Source organism: Empidonax traillii, unplaced genomic scaffold (assembly GCF_003031625.1).
Source record: "Empidonax traillii isolate 1590-97213 ecotype Southwest subspecies unplaced genomic scaffold, ASM303162v1 scaffold249:size1902748, whole genome shotgun sequence".
Lineage (NCBI taxonomy): Eukaryota > Metazoa > Chordata > Aves > Passeriformes > Tyrannidae > Empidonax > Empidonax traillii.
Window position 1 is genome coordinate 1230844 of NW_020955442.1, and position 24280 is coordinate 1255123.

The 24280-nt window shown below is 36.9% G+C and overlaps 1 protein-coding gene across 14 annotated transcripts in view; it reads right to left on the reverse strand.

Annotated features, from left to right (window-relative positions):
* The window catches only part of CTNND2 (catenin delta 2), a 644208-nt gene that overhangs the window by 419784 nt on the left and 200144 nt on the right, over positions 1-24280 (reverse strand). The window contains exon 1 of one of the 14 annotated variants that reach the window (XM_027889029.1): positions 11867-12031. The exons of 12 other annotated variants lie outside the window; for them this stretch is intronic. The gene's annotated coding sequence lies outside the window, so the exon portion shown is untranslated. Of the gene's footprint in view, positions 1-11694; positions 12032-24280 lie in introns of those variants that run through there. One more of the 14 variants, XM_027889028.1, reaches the window with a different exon arrangement.

Consider the following 24280-nt stretch of genomic DNA (forward strand, 5'->3'; position numbering starts at 1 on the left):
TTTTAAGCCAAATTTCACCTCTACTGACGCTTTCTTATTATTGTGTTACTTTCCCATTCCTAAAGCTTGATTTCTGTTTGGTAAAGACCGATTTTTCTTATTACATGGCTGGCAAAGTGTATATCCTTTCCAAAGGCAAAGTCAGTGGAATTAGAATGAAAGAAATAATTTAATGGGATGCACTCACTGTAGTCACTCTATTTCATTTCCTCAAACAAGAGCCTTCATTGACCAAGACAGACATTTCTCTGGCTCATGTCCATTGCAGAGCAAAGTCAGAAAGAGAGAGACAGAGGGAAAGAAACACAGCATTGCTTCCCTTGAATAAATTCATGAAAAGTGGGCAGAGACCTTGCAACAATGTTTGGGGTGTCTCTGAGAGCATCATCAGAATATAAAGTGTCTTCAACCACTTTTCACTTTTTTTTTTTTTTTTTTTTTTTTTTTTGGAAGAGTAAACCCTTCCAACAGTGTAATACCACTTAGAGAGAACGATTTTGAAAATTTAACCCTTATAAATTAGCTTCCTTCCCTTTAAACAGCTTTCCAAACACACTGCAAACACTTCCTAAGTCTTATTCTTTCACCTCGTGTTTGACAAAAGAGAGGCTCAGGAAGCCCCTTTTGGTTTCAGTACTTGCACAAGGTACAGTCTCTACTGCCAACCCTAATTGTTTTATGAAATTTGACAACTTGATTATTGTCAGGACTGGACAGAGGGGAGCATAACCTCCAGGAGATATGCTGAAGTTGATATATTTTTTTTTTTTTTTTTTTTTTTTTGATCTGCATACAGGATTTCACATAAATAACTTGCAACCATGTTTTCCCTACAAAAATATTCTACATTTAGAATTTCACTAAAATGGAGACTACAAAATTACTTACAGTGAAACAAGCTTAAGCTTGAGAAGCAGTCATGTGAGAAATAACTCTGAAATTAATGGTTAGCACAAGAACTATGTGACCTAAATTATAATTTCAAATATTTCTAAATGAGAAAGCTTTGGATAATTCAGATACCATGGTATTGTAACAACCAAAAATGCTAACTTTCTAATGATGACTGTATGCAAATGATCTAATTACAAACATCAACACAAAATGCCTTGTTGAAAAACATTTTGATCAGCTTAGGAAGAAGAAAATATTACACTTTGAAAATTTTACTATGTATATGGAATAATGAGGCCTTATAATAAATGCTGGATCTTATTTATTGAGTTTTTATTGTTTAATTCAGATTTTAGTTTCATGCTGCATTAAATGAATAGCAGAGAAACCCCCTTTTCTTTAAATGCTCACGTCAGCTTCAAAATTATAGTTTGTTACATTTTTTAATTAATCTTACAAAACACTGAATTTAAATTTGCAAGTTGTGATGATCTAGAATTTTAAGGAGTTCTAGTATTGGGAATGAAAAGAGATTGGAGCAGATAATGGACACAGGATGCTCTACTCATGACAACAGAACATCCTGATTACAGGATAGCTGGATACACCACCACTTGCACTTATATATAAATGGATCCAAAGAACAATGACTCATAATTTAACAATCTGACTAAATATTTTTAATAATTATTGATATATTTTAATATTTCTTATATCAAGTTTAGCTGATGTTCTATTTCAGCAATTTCAGGATTAAATAAACTTCTGGCACACATAGCAGAAAAAAACCCCAAAAAGTAAAAATTATTCAATTAGATAAACCTAGAGGTTCTTTTTTTTTTTCTAAGGGTGAAGTTTGAAAAGTGTGCAATTTATCTTCTTTCTGTCTGTGAAGGTCTGAAGTATCCAGACTCACTGCAAAAATACCCTGCTGTATGTCAAAGCCATAAAGCAATTCATCCCACTGCAGCCAAACCTAACACTTCAATTTGGAAAGAAAGATTAAAAAAAAAAAAAAAAAGAGAAAAGAAAAGAAAAAAACCCTGCAGCTAAGACTGCAAAAAGACTGCAACAGGTGAACTGTTTTGCAAGATTACAGCTGCCATAAAATCCTTCTCTGTAAGAGAGAAAACCACAATGTGAAAGTAGATAAACTCTATTATAGTGAATTTAAGTACCTGTAACCATGTAGACAGAATAAGCCAAACATCTGCCCATATGTTTTTCTATACTTTGTTGATGTTGCTATCATCTGGACACATTATCCACGTTTCCCCTGAAACCATGTGTTGCAATTCCCATCATCTTATATTACACCTGCTGAAGAGGGTAGAACTGATTGACTACAGCTTCTACTGCTGTTGAGCTCAGCCAAGAAGCTGTTCATGAATCCTGCTCGTGTTTTGGTAAACTGAGCCAAACTGGTTTTTGTTTTTTTTTAAACTGATTTTCTTTAAAGATAATTTCTCAAATTAATTAAAGAAAAAAAAAATCACTGTTATTTTGTGCCTTAGTGGTGCATGTTTCAAGACTTCACATAAGATCAGCATGAGGTCAATGAACATTATTTCCATTATATAAAAAAAAAAAAAAAATACGTCATGACAAAAAGCTGTCCTGAAGCAATAAGGACAGTGCTGCCAAACAGTAATGACTGGGCTCCCATCCCAAGAAACATTGGGGATCAATCCCTTTACAATGTTTGTATTTCATTTTCTCCAAATTCCCTTCCAAGATATATTGATTTTTAGGTGGAAGAGTGTGTTTTGTTTTGTTTTTTTTATAAACCTACTCTGTCATTCAGAAAAATCAATCAGAAAATGCAAAGTCCCAATGCTGACTGTCTAAAATCTGCATCTGATTTCTCCCCTCAGATAATCAAATGGCTAATTTTTCTTTTAAAGCATTCCACGGACATTAAAAATAAAAGTTTAAAGGAAGCAAAGACAAAAATCTGCACAAGGAGGTCGTGTAAGAGCTTGGAGAATATACCTATGTCCAAATAGGAATTTCACTTTTTTTATGGACAGCTGTTTTTCAAGAGCCAGTATTAATTAAAACTTAGGTTCTGACTCTTTTCTGTCTTAGAAATGTAAAGACAAGGTCAGGAGGCCCTGGCATGAATACAGGTTTAACCATAAAGCCTTTTAGAGTTTGCCCAAATGGATATTCAGATTCTATCTGGAGGTCACAGCCAACCAGGCAGTTTCTTTTCCTGCTTTATCCTGCAGCCATGCCACAGCCATGCCTATTGTATGACTTTCTACTAACAGAAGAAAGTTAATTCCCGAGTACAGTGTCTAAACACCTTGCCTTTACATTTAGCCAAGCTCATTTCCACTTTAAGGCATTATAACACGGATGCTAAAAACTAAATATAAGAATAGGAAACAGCTAAGATTATTGCTGTCAGACTTTCTAAGTTGAAGCCATGCAGTAGCCCTATGACTTCTCAACACACAGAAGGAAACAGGGCAAAGACATATTGACAGTCAAATAATGTCATAGATTTTCAGTATGCAAAACAGTGACTGATAGCAGGCCTATCTAACTAACTAATAGTAGGATTCAATAATATCTGAAATTTTAAAATAAACAATCAAATCACATTTTGTTTGGAAAAAACCTTGTAAATCAGAAATATGCAAGACTCACTTTAATCTTCATGCTTATACAGATAAAATGAAGCCTTACCCAGGTCGATGCAGGTGCTATTTGTGAATGCATTCCAGTTTAGGAGAAAAGGAGTCCACTTACATCTAACACTGCATATACTCAAACTGCTTGAGAACAAATGTAAAAATTCATATACCATGTTCTTCATCATACCCTTTGGTACCCTCAATACACTTCTACTGACTTATACATGCTATGGTGGAGGCAGACAGTCAGCACTCCAAGCATCTAGCCTACAAGGGAATCTCACCTGGCTCCCAGAAACACTGGCTGCTTTTAGCTGACTAATGAAACTTGCCAAGTTACTTCTGGATTTTATTCTCTAGAAAAGCACAGAAGTGCAAACTCAGGTCAGGGGTGTCAAGATCTTTTAGGTCACATGCTGCAAACTTACTGGCCTGGTACCTGAACATCTTTGTAGTAACAACAATGGCCCCAAATTGCACTGTAAACTGACCATTGCCCTCCTCCACTTGTGAGCACTTGCAGATGACGAGTGAGCGCTTTGTAATTACTCGATTGCATATGGTAGCAAGGGCTTAAAGTTCAAAGTATGTAGAATTTTGCTACTATTTTAAACTGTAAGCATCTTATCCTACAGAACACTACCACTTCTGTTTTCATATGTGCACAGGCACGTACATGGATGACAAAGGAACCACAGCCAAAGTTATTCCCCCTGTTTTTCCTCAAATGTCACCAAGCATGTTTGCAAGGCTGAGATGCCTTGTGTCTTTCCAAATGGCAAGAATATAAATATAAATTCATATACTTAGTAGATCATTGGTGTTTCCAGAATATCGGTTCAGGTAACATTTTCTGCAAACAAACACAATTTAGAAAAGCACAATTCACATGTGCAAGTCATCACTGACACACAAATAAACTGACAAAATTTAAAAAAAAAAATTCCTGTTATGATAAACTAAAGAGCCTAAAGATACAAGTTGCAGGAAGTCATCACAAGAGCTTATATCATGAAAGGAGATACTGTAACTTTTAAGGAATGTTTTCAGGTAAAAAAGATAAACTTTCCCCGCTCCCTCCCAGTGGAACCCATGACTGAGATGCACACAAGCATATTGCAAAGGTACTTTGAGTCTCATTCAATATGTGATGGATCTACAACTACCAAGCTGCCAAGTTCTGGACTACTACATCAACTGAATCAATGAAAATGTGTCTAATTTAAAGCAAGTTCTCAGTGTACCAAAATTGAAATACTGCTCCTATGATATTAGAAGCAACTTATTTATGATATTCTGCACAAGTTTATTATGATAAACTAATTTAAAAACATACTTTAAACTACTATTAAACACAGTGAAAATAACACATTGTCAGAGTAAAAGGTACTGTTATTTTCACAGTTTGTTAGGCATTATGTTGTGTGAAACATCACTCTTCAAAGAGAAGCAACCTGTGTAAAGAGCCCTAGGAGAGTATATAGATGCATATTCCAGATAAAGTTCCTATTTAAATGCAGAGCTAATTTTGACATGGCTAATTTTAATATTATTGTTTATATAATTCTGCACTCTGTGTATATATGCATGGCATTTTATACAACTGCAGAAGCTTAGTTAAGAGGGGCAATGGCACTTTAAAAACCCACTTACAGGTACACTTAAAAAATATTATTTTTGTGGTAAATATTTCTTAGAAACAAAGTGCACAGGGTACCTAGAGCAACTGCAAAATTACAGTTCAAAAGCCAACACAGTAGTAGTTATGTTGTCTATAAAACAAAATTCAAGAAAGTTGTAAAAAAACCCCAAACACCACCACCATCCCCTCCCCCCCAAACCAAACCAAAATCATGATTTGCCAGAACATCAGGATAGCAGTAATGGAAGACTGGAGGTATATCCTGACCTTCTCTAAAAATGAATGCAAGGCATATATAAAGCTTAATTCCTATGGCAAAATAATAAGAAATCTATATACTCCATTACGTTATTGCTGAAGGAAAATTCCCCACCTCTATAACTACAATTCAAATACATTTCATATTTTGGTACTGAATACACAGTCTCCGTTACAGAAGCTCTATTATTTCTGATGAAAATTACAAATCATTGCTGGATCAGAGCATGTAGGCCTAAAGGGAAGTGAAGCATAAAAAAAATTATAAGGAAAGAAATATGATTAATGCAGGGGTTACTCAATAGTCATATGTAGTATTAATCTTATATGAAAATAATTATATTAAAATAAAAATACTCTAGATTATTTTCTATATGTTTGTTCAATTAATAGATTAGGGAATGCAAGCTATTAATCAGCTCAAGAATATCACTCACCAGGAATGACTTTTTAGGCATCTGTGCTTGGTAAAAATTAAACCAAAAATACTTCAGTTTATGAAGCTTTATGAAAGTCAAGCACATGCCTTTCCAATGCCATGTCTAACCTTATGACTGTTTAGAAGGGAATAAATATTGTGAGGATGCTGTAAAGTTATTTAGGAAAGTCCAAAGGCTTTCATAATTTATATATGATTTTTTCCTCCTCTTTTAATCACATCCTTCTGAGTGAATGATTTCAAATGCAATTTACGTAGATAGAGCTAGTGATGTTTATCCTCCTTCACAAGATGTACCAGTATGTGGTGTAGTTTACTACATCTGAAATTGCTGAAAGTGTTACATGACTGTTTTAAGTAAAAGCACAGCAAAACCTATGAATTCTACCAGCTCAGACAAGCCTCTTCCACGGCTTCAAGGATACCATAAAGCAACCCACCACAGACTTACCGCCTGCTAAATCAGCCAAGTTCCACAAATTTCAGCAGATTTTGATACCTCATTTTAAACCATCTTAGAGTTTCTTCCGGCTTTTACTGAATATCATCGATTTCATTAGAAAACAGAAGAAAATCCTAGAGACAAATCACTAAAAATACTTCCTCTGACTCAGCAGCCACAAACTTCCCTCCATAATGGTACTGAATTTCACATGAGAACTGAGGACCATCTCTTTCCTTGTCTAATGGCAGAGACTGGGCCGACAGTGGCTTTTTTGAAGGACTACACCCATGTCAGTGAGTATCAGTTAGGTGGGAAGAGTCATAGCCCAGCAGTTTAGGGCTGTGTACAGATAATGGCTTTGAATGCTGGAGAAAGACAGACAGTGAAAAAACAACCGGGCCACTGTGTAGAGCGAGGTGGAGAAAAGGAGCGCAAACAAAGCACAAAGATGAGAACTCTCTCCTTGACAAAAGCTGACATGGGGCCATTTCTATGCTTGACTCTCAATCTGAAATTTGGCTATTCAATTTTTATCACATAAAAAGGTAACTGAGAGAGGCAGCTGTGGAGCCAAAAGAAATCTAACCTGAAATCAGGGCAAGACAGACATGAAGCCCTGTAACCTTGGGAAGAAAAAAATAAAAAAAACTAAAAAATTGCAAAACTGTTTCTAGTGGTATAGGGGTGTTTGGTTGTTTAAAATCTCTGCTATCAGATCTTTCTATTTTAATTATTTGTATTTATTTATTGACAATTAACCATGTCTTGCAGGAGAGGAGAAGAATTTTTTAGGTTTTATAAGTTAATTTCTAGCATCAGGCTGACTTTCTATTGCTTAAAGGCCAGCTTGTGAGAACTAACGTCTTAGACAGTCTAAAAAAAGATAAAAGTATGATTAGAAGGTTCATGCTAGTCCAGGCCCAGTGATAAAATACTGACCTTTCTGAAGGAAAAAAACCTACAAGTGAGTAATATCACCACTTTTTTGTTGTTGTCTACATTTTAGTCAACAGCACCCCTCTGACAGTATCGATGTTGGAGTAATCTTAATCCTCTATGTAAGAGAGTTTGTATCAGGTTTTTGCATGTCTCTTTTTGCACATTCATAAACTCTGTCACCTTAAAAAAGCTGAAAGAATTGGAAACACAGAAAAGCAAACTCAGTACTGGACTGATTCAGATTAGGCAAGGAATCAAAATACAACTGCCTGTTACTGCTGAAATAAGGTTACCAATACATTCACTAAAAAAAAAACAACAACAACAACAACAACAACAACAAAAAAAAAAACAAAACAAAAAAAACCACCAAGAAACAAAGAAATGAAAAATCAAGCAGCAGAGGCTAACTCAACCATATTAGACTTTGGATTTAGTACCCATTCCAACTGTGCAGTGGTTTCGCAAAATAGAAACAAGGAACTGCACAACCAAGGCTGTAATAGAGATGCTATTACTTACTATGCAGTCTGCTGGGCCATCCGGCAGGCTGGACAAGCAGCCTATCCTTTTCCTCCCATGGCAGCCAACATCGTCTTCGAGCCACTGTTCATGCAAATCCAACAAGGAACGGGTACATGTTCCAGTTAAAATAGCCCTAGGCATGTGCCAGAACAAGAGTCTGTACTAGAAAGTAAAGGCATCTTCTGCCCTCAGTTTCCAAACTGACTGTTTGTTACCATTCCGGATGTAGATATCCTTATACAATACTTGCACAACACTAAGAGAATGGCAATAATCAGTATTAATTTCTGTATTATATGATCAAAATAACATATGGTGCACACCAGTTCGGTGGTAATATTATTTAGACAACTGAAGTTTTCCTTAAAAAAAATTACCAGTATTCATCACTACCAGGAAATACGAAGCCAGAACAAGAAAAAACAAACAAACAAACAACATGATGACATCTGACTGCCTGCTGATCACCAAATGATTTAATGTATTTGCTCAACAGTTCAAAAAGATAACATTTCTCTGCTTATAGTTTTAGAAGTAACTGCCAATAAATGCTTATTGTAGTCTCAATAGACTTTTACAGCCTTTCCTATCACAGAAGGGAGTGGTATCCCAACTTTTGCTTTCCTGACAACTTCTAAAGATGTGAAAGTCATTTGGTTTCAACATATTTCATTCCACTTACTGAGAATAAGACTTTTAGAACTAGTCTTAACAGGATTACATACAACTGTGATAATACCCTGGCATCCTAAATGTATAGGTGTTTTTCTTATTGACTCCCAGGTTCTGATTTGCTCCGCTGAACTGTGATACAATCAAGGACTTTTGCTAAATAACTTGGCCATGCACACTGTCATTAGAAAATGTTAGACAGAATATATTAAGTAGAGTCTTACTTCAACTGACATGCATTTGTGTTTCCAAATGCTTTTTCTTCCAGATTCTTAAAACTACACATTTTTGGAACACTCAAGACTGACAGAGATGTGTGGCATGTGTTCACAGCTGGGAGGACAAAGTTCCTGCTTTAATTTTCATGTTAGCTTTCAAAAGGAAATTACTGGAATGCATTCTGAGGATGCCATACAAAGGCCACGATCTCTGGCAGAAACTATTCATAATAGGATGAATCTCATGCTAAGGGTATTCTGAAAGTATCTATTTGGATCTCAAAAATAAATATTTTTATTTGTCATTAAAATTTCTACAACATCATTATCTCCTAAAATAAATAAATAAATAAACCTCCCCCTCAGCCAATAACCTCTTCCATACACAGATTAAAATGTAGGAATAGTAGCTTCTATCAAATGTATTACATACTCTGTCATCTGAATGACCTGTCCAGTGTAAGCATTTCAAATTTAGTGAATACTGTTAGATCAAGGCTTTCCATTTTCTTTTACCTTTGCTTCTCATTGTAGGTTAAAGCAAGTCCCTAACTATTTAAAATAAAGATATATATACAGTTCGTATACATATGTATTTGCGCACATGCACAAATGCAGCACATTAGCATCATGGACCTACGTATAGAAGGTTGCTTAAAATGTGGAGAGAGAGAGCATTTACTTGAAGAAAGTATTGTTCTACCAAAAAAGAAAAAATGTGTCAGGAACTTCTACTTTAGTAGCTTATTAGAATAAATTTTTACCAATGACAGAAAGCTGGTTTATCACATCCCTCTGTCAGTTATGTTAGGATTCAGCAACTAGAAGACTAAACATGGGGTTTTTTTCAGGAAAAGAAGAAAAAATAAATTATACCTTCTGCTTACAAATATTTTAATGAAGAAATGCCTAATCTACTGAACATTACTAGTTGCCATATAAACAACTCTTACCTGTATAATAAAATCACTGAAGTAATTCCAACTTTGCCTTGAACTTCACAATGCAAGATGTACACATATGGTTGAATTAGCTCAGTTACTCAGAAATCAGTGGAGTAATACCAAAGATAGATTTGGCCCATTATCTATCTGCACAGCACAAATGAATAATGCAAATGTGTATGCAAAGGACCATGAAATATCTCAGCTTAGCAGTGCATTTAAAATGTATCACTAACTTTCAGCTTCTTGAAATATTTATCAGCTGCGGGAGGTTCCACTGAGAGCACACTCTATTAGAGACTTCACTGAATTTTTATTTCTACACCTGGCTCGGAGGACTTTAGAAAAGGAGACTGGAATAAACTGCTGAAACAACTTCAGGTACTGCTATGACACCATAGACATCAAAAGCACTTCATGAGTGTTTCTGAGTCACTTTAATGTTCTTCCCAAAGTCTAGACCAATTGGGGTCTTTAAGCAGCGCATCTTAGAGGGGAGGAGAGGAAGGTAACAAGTTTCTGGACACAACTTCAGAAGCCACTAAAATCAAATTGTCTCCAATTAAAAAGCTACTGAAAGAATTCACAGTAACAAGCATGCTTTAAGACACCACAGTCAACTCAGTACCACATTACAAATTAAACTGTCTTATTAAAATCAGTCTAGTGGCACAAACTAGTTTGTGGTGGCTAGTTGAATCAAGTACGAACAAGCTTGGATCAATCACGCACAGCATTTAAATCACTGACCACTAGTCAAAGAGTGAATTAGTTTTACTAAACTTTTTTGAAATAAAATTTAATCCTGAAGTAGTTACAATAGTTTTATTGGTCTATTAAAGACTGGAACATCTGAAAAAAGATTTTTTCAACAACCAATATTCTAGATTATAAAACAACCACGCAAAACCAAAGCACAAGAAGCCCCAGCATTTAGCTTTAGCACGGAGCAGTTAAACCAGTCAGACCTAGAAAATCTTTTGTTTCCTACTTTAACTGATAAAAACTAACTATTTCAGAAGAAAATTCCATCAAAGTCATATGCTTTATTCATTATGGACTTTGGGAGGGTACATGCTTATTCCTTTAATGCAGTCACCTAGTAAAAAGTATTACTCCATAATAACACGTTCCTGCAGTGTCTTGAGTCAGGAATAATGCATAAAAACAACCCATTCTAAAACCTTTTTGTGGGTAGGAAGTATGAGACACAGGGGACATGGTTTGTTTTTACATTTTATATATTTCATTTAATTCAGCAAAAAGATCAAACTAGTAAATAAAGTGTTACCTTAACAAGTATACAGATGTGTGTTAGAAAAAGCTTTTGGGACATTTTCCACACAACTGACTTTGACACGAAATAATTTATTTAATCCCTTGAACATTTCCCTGGGACTCGGGTAGCACCAGGTGAAACTAGCAGGTCATAACCATGCATTATTTTTACTGTCTGTAATGAATTTCAAATTAGCTGAGCCATCTAAAAAAAAAAAAAATCTACCTGAAAAGCTCGGCAAAGTCTTTGAAGGTTAAATGTTATTACAAAAGATGCAAATCCCCTTCTCACCTATCTGAGGCTATACTCTGAAAAAAAGATACCACTACAGTTAAGTATGTAGTATTTACTGAGAACATTTCCTAGGATGAAAGTACAAAGCAATGGGTCTGTAAGCTCAAAAGCATGCATTTACAGAAATAAATTTTTGCACAAGAAAGAGTAGCCTGTTGAAATATTTTATCTCAGTGGAACTACTGATTTTCTTAAATCTTTTCTGTAGACGTGTTGAAACAAGAAATAACCGCGGCTAAATCAAGTGTTCCTGAATAAGGACATGAGGCATTTTCGGGAAACAAGACACTAAAGTGTAACACTTACTTTATTGCCTTTAACGAGAACTCTAAATTGTAGCCAACTATGCTACCTATTTGCTCTTGGGTAATCAGACTTAAACCATTTTGAAGTCCGAAAACATCCCTAAGCCATTCACAAGTGACGTTTTAAAACAAGTTACAAAAGTTTCCGCGAAGGCTAGCATTTCACTTTAAACAAACGATCTATCTTTAAGGCTTTACCTTTTGTCGCCCACTCGCAAATTAATCTCTTGAATCGCTTCAGCTGCGCTCTGGAAAGCCTCCTCACCGTCGAGCCGAGTTTCCCTCCTCTCCGGAGCGGCAGCTCAAGCGGCTCTACTCTTTTTCTTTCTCTCTTTCTTTCTTTTTTTTCCCTTCTCCTTTCAGCATTTACAAAGAGAAACTTGAAAAAGAAACCACTCGGCGGCCTGAACGAGCGGGTGGACCACAACAGGAGCAGCAGCCGCGGCGACAACAAAACCCATCCGCGGCAGCCGAGCGCTGTTTCGCGGGATGGAGATGGAGATGGAGGGCTGCAGGGCCCGGGCAGTGGCAGCTGCCGCCGGCCCGGCGGGGCAGCGGGGCGGGCGGGTCGGGGGAGGCGGCTCCGCCGGGCACAAAGGGCTCCATGGCAACGCCGGCCGAGCCCCCCGCGCCCTCCTTCCTTCAGGCAGCGCCTCGTCACCGCCGGACCCGCCCACGCCGGCCCCCCGCGCCAGCGGTCGCGACACGGTATCGTGGAAACAGCCCTCGGCGACTAGGGGCTGGGGGCCGGGCAGAGGCTGCAGCTCCTGGCCCTGCCCCTTCCCCTGCCCCATGTTTTCAGCAATTTTTTTTTTTTCCCACCAGAGTGCAGATCAATCTCCACACACATGTATATCCATTTAGTTTTTTTTTAATTGAGAGGAAAAGTCAATAAGATACTAATTAGAGGGCTGGGCAATCACCAGTTTTATAAAGTTTAACAAGGGAAAGTGCTGGATTCTGCACCTGGGATGGGGCAACCGTGGATGTTCATACACAGCGGCAAATGAGATGGTGGAATGCAGTGCCTTGGAAAGCGACCTGGGAGACCTGATCGATGGCAAGTTGAATATGAGTCAGCAGTGCCCTGGCAACCAGGAGGGCCAACCATGACCTTGGAGGCATCAGGCAAAGCATCCCCAGCATGTCGAGGGAGGGGATTGTCCCGCTCTGCTCTGCACTGGGGCAGCCTCACCTTGAATATTGTATGCACTTTTGGGCACCACAACAAAATAAAGATATTAAGCTATTAGAGAGTGTGCAAGAGAGGGCAATAAAGGTGGTGAAGGGCCTTGAGGGGAAGCTGTATGAGGAGCTGCTGAGGGCATTTGGTCTGTTCAGCCTGGAGAAGAGGAGACTGAGGGGAGATCTCATCACAGTCTACAACTTCTTTATGAGAGGAAGTGTAGAAGCCTTTTCCTTTAAGCTTTTTCTTTGCTGTATGACCTGAGGCTGTCACACTTTTAAATACACAGTCATCTAGAAAATAAAACTTACTTACACTTGAATTTTTAGAAGTGTGTATAGCAATAAGTGCCAAGGTTCCAAGCTAAGGGATAAGTGCTTGGCCCAGCCCCCAGCAGGGACAACTCCAAAGCTCCAAAGAGTTGCAAGAAAACAACTTTATGTACAGGATTCCTGCCGCTGAATGAAGCAAGACTTCGTGTGTACCCTGAAGTCTAAGAGCTCTCAGGTCAATGGTCAAGACACCAAAGGTGGAAATGAAATTCAACCAATGTTCATGACAAATTCCTATGACCTCATGCATAGTTTTACCCCCCATACCTCCAAAAAAGATTACTATCATCCTTCAGCGTGCTGCAAATCATTCAATTATTCTTCTGAAGTCAAAAAGACTTAACTTGCTCCTGAGAATTTCTTGCCAAACTGCCTTATTCATTGCATGCATTTCTGTTAGTCAACACCTGCGTGATCTGAACAATGATGTGAAACAATAATTCCATTATTTTATATACAAAGATCCTGTCAGGCATAATAGCCTTCCAATTCACATAAATATTAAGCTTCATATTTAAATACTTCATGTGAATAAACTGTCAGTTTAGACCCTAAAATGAGCCCTTCCCAAGGCTTTTAATGAAACAAAATGTAATTATTATACCCATTTTAATTTTTAAAAATATAGTACACAGCCTTCATTATTTGCTGCCATTGTTTAGGTAAAAGGCTGCAGGACTGGACTAGAGGTTGGCATTGTAGCCTTTTCTTTTAAATTCCATATTTAATCCAGATCTTATAGAAACAGCTCCTTTCTACTTACAAAGAGCCATCCCCATCTCTGAACTACAATGACACATACTTAACATACCCTATCATTAATATTTACCACTACTGATTGGAGTCATAAAATTGCAGTGCATATTTCAGTAGTTTTCTCTCAAAATGTCACAATGAAGCTGAGGTCACTTTTGCTTGATTTGACAGGACACAGCACATCCATTGAGGAAGGAAGAGTGGCATTTCAGGATCTCATGGAATTAAAAATGTCCCTGATTTGGCTCCTACCAATCTTCCCCAGGTTTATATACACTCTCTGGGTCAGACACAGGTACAGGGGTTGCCCTCAGATTCCTCCCAAAAGGGAAGAGAGGGAAGAAACATATAATACCAAAGCAGGTTCAGAGGTTTAGCATTAGAAACTTCTTTTAAACACTTGCTGAGGCCAATGAAATAAAAACAACAATAATAATAAAGGACATAATTGGCTACTTGTCCCAGAAATTTTGTAAGGGGAAAAGCCCAACAGTTAATTGTATTTCTAAAATTTCAAGGAGGTAAAATGTTGTTGGGAGCAATGGATAAGTCCTTTATCTTCGCTTCTGAATGGCAAACTTACCAGCTTCCTTTTAGCTCTGCCAGCTTTAAGTACCATTTAAGGAGAGCAATACAACAGTTTATTATTGCTCTCCAGTGCTGCTTAGGATGTAGAAAGATGACCGTTTATGATACATTAAAGGTCACAAATAAATGCCAGTTTCATAGAAAAAATCTACTCCACATGTAAGAATATCTCAAAGGGGTAGTTAATTACACAGGAGCCTCAGCATGTTCTTTTTCATTAAAATATTGTGAACGGCCATCCTGTTTCATTTCAGTGTGCTAATATGCATCACCATCTCAGGAAAGCTTTGTTGAAAAAATAAGAAAACATACTATAAAGTCATTGCACTTATTGCAGCAGTGAACAACACACAGGCAAATTTAACCTATCGATACAATTCAAAGGGATTTCACTCTCATTGCCAAAATCAATGATTGGTATTAAAATGGATTGCCACATACTCATGAAAGGGTTGTTTAAACATTTGACATTTGTACAGATCGCTATCTTTATATAAAGGAAGCCTACTTCACAGAACTGATTGATGAAAGAAAACTACTTCCATTTCAAACCCATATACTGTTATTGTCAGTAGAATACATACATTTTCTGAATCACACAAATTCCTACATGCTCCAAATCAACCTCTGTTGAGGTTTGACTTACTGTACGCTGAAGCTATGCAAACTTCAAGATTTCCATCCTTTTCATGTTGGTTCTTCAAGAACCATTTAAAACATCTTCAAATACCAGGAGTGTAGCAACAAGGTGGATTCTTCGCAATTTGAATGAAAAACATCAATACTTATATCTATGTTTTCAGAAGACATCAATCTGTAAACATTTCAAGGCAGCTGTAATAAGGGCAGAGTTAAGGGCTAGACTGTGTTATCCTTGATTTGTCTAGTGAGCCAACAGGACTCATGCACAGGATAAAGTGCTGTACAAAGTAGAAGTAAAATTATTTCATTTAAACTCACATAGATATTTACTGGATTCCTTTGGTAGTGGTTTCTATAGGGTTGCAGTAAGGTTTTTTTCCTCCTAAACCCTTTCTAGCTGACATTTAGATGTTCTTCTGCTTGACAATCTATGCATATGCACACAAAGATTACTCCAGAATCTTTCCTTTTTCTCCGTTAATGTCTTCTGGTCTGTGACACTAAAGTTACCATGAAATAGCCTGCAAGTACTGCAAAACCTCAAGTGTTTTTCAGACACTCAGGCCTCTGTATCAATCTCTTACTGTTTTACTCATGTTTCTGTCTTGATTTGATAACCCTGTGGGGATGACTACTCTAAGAATAAATAATTCCAGTAGGAACAGATTCAGGTCAACTAGAATTGCAATGGGAAACTAACACGTATAGAAAGATTGTACTTAAATCCCAACTAATTGTGTTAGTGTTGGTTTCTCCAATTCACAAAAGGATTTTCTGGGTACATTTTTCAGAAAAAAAAAAAAGAAAATTAAGATTTGCAATTTTAAAAGTTTGTTGTAAGTTTTTCACCAGATTTCTAACAGCTATAAAGTTTAATTAATTGTATGTCATGTCTTCTGTTTTAAAAGTAAGGTTATCCTTCATGACAATCAAATCTGGAAGTGCAATCTGCTGGTGCAGTACAATAAAGTCAGACATTGAAAATGTGGGTGAATTCTGAAAAAAAAGAAAAAAGGATTTCTTTCTTTTGCCAAAATTTACATTTATCCACATAACAGTTTTCTCCTCTCACCTGTTTTCCTAGTGTGGGACCTGTGCTTGTGATGCCAGAGAATTCTCTTTATTTCTTTTTTTTGTGCTGACTATTTTAAAAGCAGTATGAAACATTTTGGGATTTTGCTATGACATAGGTATACTAATGTATTCCTTTGCAATATGAAAACCCCTCCCCTACTACCTTCAGCCAGCTTAATTTTCAGAATTCATGATCTGGAGGCAATGTTTTATCACTCATAGACAAGCAGTCCCACTTACGGGGTTTACAAATACCTCTCATATTGATGGAAATGGCCAGCAAACCCTTAAAGGAGGGTCCACTTCTCAAGTTTGTCCAGGTCCCTCTGGATGGTATCCCTGCCTTTTGTTGTGTCAACTGTATTCCTCACCTTTGTGTCATTTGCAAACCCCCTAAGAGTGAACTCAGTCCCAACATCCATGTTGCCAACAAAGATGCTGAACATCACCAGTCCCAGTACCAGTCACTGAAGAAAACCACTTTCCATGTGTCTCCATCTTGACTACCAATTCACTTTCCTCTAACAACAAGTTGCTAGTATGGATTTCCTCACCAAAATTTGATCTTCCATGCCAATTCAGAGTTTAAAGTCTCACTTCATATCCTTCTGACACATAATGCTAGTTTAAAGTATTAGAGGAATAGAAAAAGAAACATCACAGCATTGGCAGTGAAAGACCTTTCTCCCTAATTAGCAATATTACAGAAGAACTGATGAAGAAGGGGTGCATGGTTCCCACAGCCATTAGCAGAGGAAACCCCATTGTTAGGTCTACTATTCTATAAGATCACCATTTTGCACAACAATAAGGAATGTAAGTTCTGAAGGTGTTTCTGTTACATGTGCATTCATATTATACCGCACCTCAACAATACAGAACCCCAGAAAACCAAATTAATGGAAGGATATGCTCAGTTGTGTAAAATCTTGGGGGACTGGGTAATGTGTGCTATTTTTCCTTCAAAGACAGGATTTTTTTATTGTTTGAATAAAGAAAATCTCAGAAGTTGCTGCATTTAACTGCAAAGTTGGAGAAGTCCATGGGAAAAAATGGTGCATCAGAAAAAGATTAAATCGATATTGGAACTAACAAATGGAATGTGAAAATGTGTTATTACAGCCATGTACTCCATTGCTGGTGTGATGATCAGTGACAAAAATAATTCATCATCACAATATCTGTAACCCAGCTTCACTTGCTTCATCTTGTATGATATATACAAGCATCAGGAAAAGTTCAACATCTGTGATGCTGAAGCTTTGTAAAAGTCAAACATTATGATGGGTTTTCTATTGAACTAAAAAGAGTTCAAGACTCAATACTTTGAATCCATAGAACAAGCACAGAGCAGCAGTGTGTCACATGCAGTCTTACATAGTGTCACTTCTTCAGCCTCCAAGTCACTTTGAACAAGTAGAAGGCTTTTAAAGTCTGACTTCGTGACATAAGGCAAAGAAGAAATATACCCTTTTATCTGGGAATTCATCTCTGACCAGAAATAAAGACTTGCTGCTCACAACAGGTTATTCTTCTACTCATTCTGAATATAAAAATATGGTACTGGTCTGGTAACATGAGGTTACTTTCTGCTTCCAAAAAGATCATGAAAATCAAATTATGCCTTCGGAGAATGAAGATTTGGCTTTTCAAGCAAACCAAGAATATAAACAGGTCAGGAGCTAGTAATCAAAGTAACAACGTAAAAAAAATCCATAGAGGGAGTGAAGAATATTGACAAACATGCTTTTCATTAGAAAATACTTTTTTGCATCAATTTTTGAATTAAGGAAATCAATCAGAAGTGAAGATATACTGAGAACAGCACCAGGAAGCAGCAGAAGTTAACAGAGAAGTGGTGCGATCAATTTGACCTTTTGTCAGACACTTTACTAACACCACAGAAATTGGGTATTAAGCAAATGGCCATAAAATAGGTTGAATTATTTAGCAAGTGTGGGACTTCTAAATCATCCTAGGCCATGACCTACCTGTGTCAGCAAATCTGGCTGCACTGGAAAACTGAGTCTCCCAGGCTGCAGCCACGGTGTGATGGGAGAACAAGGATAAGGAGGAGCTCTTCAGGACAGAAAAGCCAAAGTTTGCGTTCAGTTCAATTAGCTAGCAGATGTAACTAAAATTTTAGAGGAAAAGACAATAGTGTTTTTAAACTCAAAGTTACGTGAAGAAATATTGGGGGAGGATGTGAGGGAGTAAAAAAGCTGTTCCAGGCTTCCCCTTGATAGTCACTAAACTCCTCTTTTTGAAAATTATTCTATAGTGCTGACTTATTTTTTTCCATGCATATTTAAAATGGACATTATGAAATCATTGGGCACAGACATAATAATGTTAACAACTCTTTTTTTATGTAAAATTTCTTTGACAGCTTGGCATACAGTTAATCACTTTTTAAACTGAATGCACCCCAACACAGTGGACATGATTTTTTAATCTGTAAGCCAGAATTTGTCACTAACAAACTTAACAAAACTGATTAAATACTTTACTTTTTTTTCCTCAGGCTTATGCCTTGGCAATGGGCTGAAGAAAATTTGTATTTCCAGCACGATTAATGAGTAATTATTAGTTGAGATTAAACTGTGATATAGATTTAATGGATTTCTGTATTGGCTGTAGAACTACTCAGAACAAAATGGTGAATGATTGCCATAAATAAAAACAAGTTAACCTCAGCAGAAAGGAGTTGTAGAGGCTGATGGATAAAAAAAAAAAAAAAAAAAAAAAAAAAAAAAAAAAAAAAAAAAAAAAAAAAAAAAAAAAAAAAAAAAAAAAAAAAAAAAAAAAAAAAAAAAAAAAAAAAAAAAAAAAAAAAAAAAAAAAAAAAAAAAAAAAAAAAAAAAAAAAAAAAAAAAAAAAAAAAAAAAAGATTAAAAAAATGGGAGCAAATCTGATGTTCAGAAAGGTATTTGAGACATTGATACTAACAGGAGAGAGGCACCTGTTAATGACTGCACCCACAATTCCTTTTGGGGTGACAGGCACATTAATCTTGCTACAGCTGTCATATCAGGTACAAAATAAATCTATTTCAGATAATTCTTTTGGACAATCATGACAGTGTGGTTACTGGGATTTCATTTAGGCTTTTAATCAGATAAAGATAGAGGTCAGGTTTTGGTTTTGGTTTGCTTTGCTTTCGGTGTTTGGGGTTTTTTCCTCCAAAAAGCACACAGTGCACCTATTCAATAAGTTTATTAAGGATATAATGACTTTGTAGAACATGAAGATGCAGAACTGAGGTCACATGCTAACATAGCAAACATTAAGGGCTTCAACTTCTACCTAACTGTAGAACATTTGCTGCAAAAACCAAGAAACTATTTTTTGCACACCCAAGTGAAAGCAACTTGGCCAGTGATTAACAGACCAATTAAGTAAGTTAAACTTCTGCTAATATTTCCCACTCAATAATGCATTCACTCTAATGACTTCACAATGTTACATTTAGATAACACTTTGTTATCCTTTTCACACTTAGTCTTCACTCTTCAGCTGCACCTTTTTTGTCCTCTCTTCTCAATAACTCCCTTTATCTTTTCCCTTCATTCACCTCCCTCTTTTTGCACTAAATCCAATTCCCTTAAGAAACAACACAAAAATCCCAGCCAACACTCTGCAAGCACACTATTCCCTCTGCTGGCATGTTATCTCTCTGCCTGTTCCTCAAACAAATGCAATACTATTTTGAGGAGAAAAAACACCTGCTGCCTTTTCTGCACACACTACTGGAGACTATGCTGCTAGTGCTTATAATGCAGTATGCATGAACAGCACTAGTATATTTTTTTAAATCCAAATTGCTTTCTAATTGCCTCTTTTCACTTCAAAATATGGCACAGCACAATAAGCACCCCAAAAACCCCGTGTCCCCAAAACACCTAACTACCTCAATTCAGCCTACCATTTCCTGTGCAACACCAACAAGATTCACTGCCCACCAGGGACCCACACCCCTGCCCGTAAGCCCAAGGGCTGACTTTCAGCTCTGCTTTGAGCAGCTAGGGCTGGCTCCAGAGACCATGAGGGAACAGGACGCCTGAGGCTGCACCGGGAGCAGGGATACAGTCCCTCCAGCATGGGCAGTAGAGTGTCCTCCTCAAGCGGGGTGCTGTCCTACACCATCTCTTTTATTTTTTAAAGGTGACAATACATATCACTGTCTACATTATCCTTCACGCCACCTTTATGGCCTTTATGCGCCCTGTAAGCCATGAGTAGCTTTGACCTAGTGGATCATTATTTTTCTGTGTACAGAATGCTCCACTACGCTATTTTCTTCTCCCTCTTCAGAGATTCCAAGGGTTTTGGTTATTGCCTCTTCCCATGCAGTGATGTATATGTATTGTCTCCTTTCTTTTTTTGGCAACACATTGTGCAAGAGTTTCTGCTTGTGTCTTGGCCCACGCTGAGCTGTCTGTCAGACTTTACACCTTGCCTGCGAGTGAAAATTCAAAATGCGTTCCTAAGCTTTTCGAGTAGCTGCCCCATATGACATAATAATTACCAATATACCCATCTGAAATACTACACTGGGTAGAAAGCATTAGTGGAAACTACCAAGAGACTGTTTGTTTTAAGAACTTAGTTTTATATTTGAGACCACGCTATCTCTGTAAACTGAAAGACGAAAAGTTATGTTATGTTAACCCACATAAGAGCTCAAACTGACCTACATTCAAAATATCTGCAGGGAGTGGGCAACGAAAGATAGCAACACATTTCCTGGGATTTCTTACTAGAGTAAGAAATCTAGCCCTCCTAATGAGAACCTTTTCTGCCTGTATACATTTTTAAGAACAGCTAAAGTCTTCCCTAACTTTGCCTCCTGAAATAACTTTGAGATAGCTGACAACAGATATATCTCGGGGAAGACTGTCTCCTTCCCTTTGACTTCAGAGAAAAAGGGTTGGCTTTTGGGTGCATTCCTAAAATGGTGGATAGGACCTAATTACTGTAAATGAAGTTGCCTTTATACTTTACTAGTGTCAGACAGAACTTCTCTCAACTAGGATATTATGAAGATTACAGCTGAGGACATGACAGCAAACAGGGGCTTCCTCTGTGAAGAAAAGAATTGTATCTGCCTAAAGGAATCTTGAGACATATGCTGCATGCATTTGTATAAATTACTTTTGAAATTTCCTTCATGATGAGGAAGGAGGTGCCTACTGCCTATTTTTAAACTAAAAAATAAAACAACAAAACTGGCACAAGCTGGATTTCTTCTACTTACAGGCTGGGTTGTACTCCCTGTGACCTAGGGAGAGCAATTCTGTTCTCACTCACATGCAGGCACACACCAAACAGCTGAGGCTGTTTTGGAGAACAAAAGAAGAACTGATTCTAATAGACCAGTGTGGCTTAGACAGCATGCTATTTGGTCTTTACTTATTCTAGCAACAAAAATCAATGCAAATGAATGCAGAATCATGGAAAGAAGATAAATTTGCACATTTTTGAAAGATCTGAAATGGGTAAATGTTTATGCAGCACTAGCACGCACGTACAGTTGTCACATGCATTCCAGAAGTAAATATATGAACAGAAAGTGTTACATCCATTTAAATTACCTTTACTATACTTGAAAAGAAATCTTTATGCAAAGGATACCTAGAGACTAATCTGCTTGGAACTCACAGAATATTATACTACTTCTAGCTGTAGGTAGTACAGCTTACCAGTAGATAATATGTGACAACCACCATGTTCTTAGAGATTGCATTAAGACAGCAAGACATACCAAAATAATTATCAAAAAGTTGCGAGTTTTTAATGAAAAGGTTTTTCGCATACTGAGTAAAGCAAGCATACTTCTCAAGCATCTAGAATTTCAAGCAGATGTAAATAAGGGATAATCATAATTGATAATCATGTCCATGTTTCTACTCTTTCATCTTACTGAAGACAATGAGAAAATGAGGAAAAAGACAAGTCTTTTGCCAGCTGTTTAGCACGACGTAGTGGAATAAAGTCGGTCTGGAGATTAATTCACACTACTTCATAAGCCTAAACCAAATTATTTAGCCTGAGGGAATATAATTGAAAGCAGTGAGTAAGGAAAGCGTAGAGCCCAGCGCTGCTATTTCCCCTGCTCCCACAGCCTAGGGGATATTCACTGTTAGCATTAGAGCAGGAAATCATGAATAAGTGCTTGTGGAGGTGTGCTCATGGGTAGTCTTCCACTTGAACAGGATGATAACTTTGAAATACCATTTTAGATGTCAGCTATATTCCTTGTACTGTTCACCGATTCAAAAGCAACATTATCTTTTGGGGTCCATCCTGAGCTTTGAAATATTTTGGGAACTTGGCACTGAAGACTGCAGAGCATCACAAATAAGAACATGAGCAAGTAAGTCTCAGTTATTCAGAAGGGCAAGGCCTTTTCTGGAGTTTTTGTCTCTTAATGACAGCTGGTAGTGTTAATGAAGCAAACAGGTGGGTGAAGAGGTAAGGAAGTATTTAGCACTGAACACAAGGGTAGATGCAGAAAGCATTTGCTTGCTTTGTTTTCTTGACTCTCTGCAACCTCACATTTTGAAGCTATTTTTCTTATACTGCCTTTTCCATTTTCTTTCCCCTGTCTCTCACAACTTTTGCTGTTTTTATTAGAGTGCCTCTCTAATTATTTTCCTGTGTGCTGCAGAAAGGGCAACTATGCTTTTCCTTCCCTTCTATTTAAAACTGTATAAAGTTCACATGGAAAACAAGAGAGCTACTTCACAGTATTTTTTTTTTTTAATTAAGACAATTACTTAACAAATCTATTAAATTCTATTGCACCTAAAAATGAAAGCTAATTTTTAATTTCAGGATTTGCATAAAACAAAGAAATCACAAGCATATCACTGAGTGTTTAATTAAGGAAAAACTGATACGGCACAAAAGACAAAAAGAATTTTTTGTGGCCCAGATGTTTTGTCATCTGCTGCTCTATCACTGGAGATGGAAGCCTCAAATAACTTCATAATTTCTTCTACAACAAGGATCTAGCTAAGTCAAATATCCAAGACCAAAAAAAATCATAGAAAGTACTGTGTGCCATTTGAATCATATCTTTCTCAATGTGAATTTACATTTAATTTTATAAACCTATCATGATTAAACTTAAAAGTAGATGCTGGCCATATTGAGCAATTAAGGGTCACTAAGGAACTACTTAAATGTTGACATTATTATACGGCCTTATAATATGCATGCACTTGTAGATTTAGAGAAAATGCATGAGTACTATTTATTGGATCCAAATACACTGATTCTTTTCTGGAAAAATACTTTTAGAAATGGGAGTAAGTTCGTAAGTCCAGAGTACCCCTATACATTAAAAATTAATACTTTGTAGTTGAAATCTGAAACAAGTGAGAGTTGCACTGCTAAGCTGAGGAGAATACCGGAGTGATCAGGCATTGGAACGGCCTGCCCAGAGAGGTGATGGATTCACCATCCCTGGAGGTTTTTAAGATGAGACTGGATGTGGCACTGAGTGCCACGATCTAGTAATTACAGTGGGGTTGGATCAAGTTTTGGACTTGATGATCTCGGAGGTCTCTTCCAACCCAGTTAATTCTATGATTCTACAAATATAAAATTTTAAATTATATGGAGATAAAATTAACAACAAGAACTGTGTATCAGCTTTGAGCATAATTAAAAAGAATACATGGAATGTACATAAGAAATTCTAAAGTACAAATTAAACAATAACACTTCCTTTCAATTCCACCATAACTTTATATATTTAAAACCAAATATGTGAAAAATACAGACACAGTGTATAATATTTTATGTAAAACTGTGACAATAAGGGAGAAGTTAGGACTAAACTGCTATGTGGAAGATAAGGAGAATTCACTTTTTGCTCTGTTATCCACAGTAATTCTTTACTCTCCAAAACCAAAATGACACTGTACCTATAGGTGACACATGCTATTGTTTCGCTATAGGTACTAGAAGGTTAATATAGTTTCATTGTTTCAGTACTCCAGTTGATATTACTAGTGGAGGCCACATGTATCTGTACAGTTAAGTAGTTAGATATTGTGGCTAGAAAAATCTACACATCCCATTACAGCTACATTAAAACAATTTAAAATTTCCTTCTTTCCATGAGAAGGAATTTGTAATGAAATTATAAAATGTCAGTTAAGAAAAATAAAGGCAATTATACCATTAAAGTAGCAGG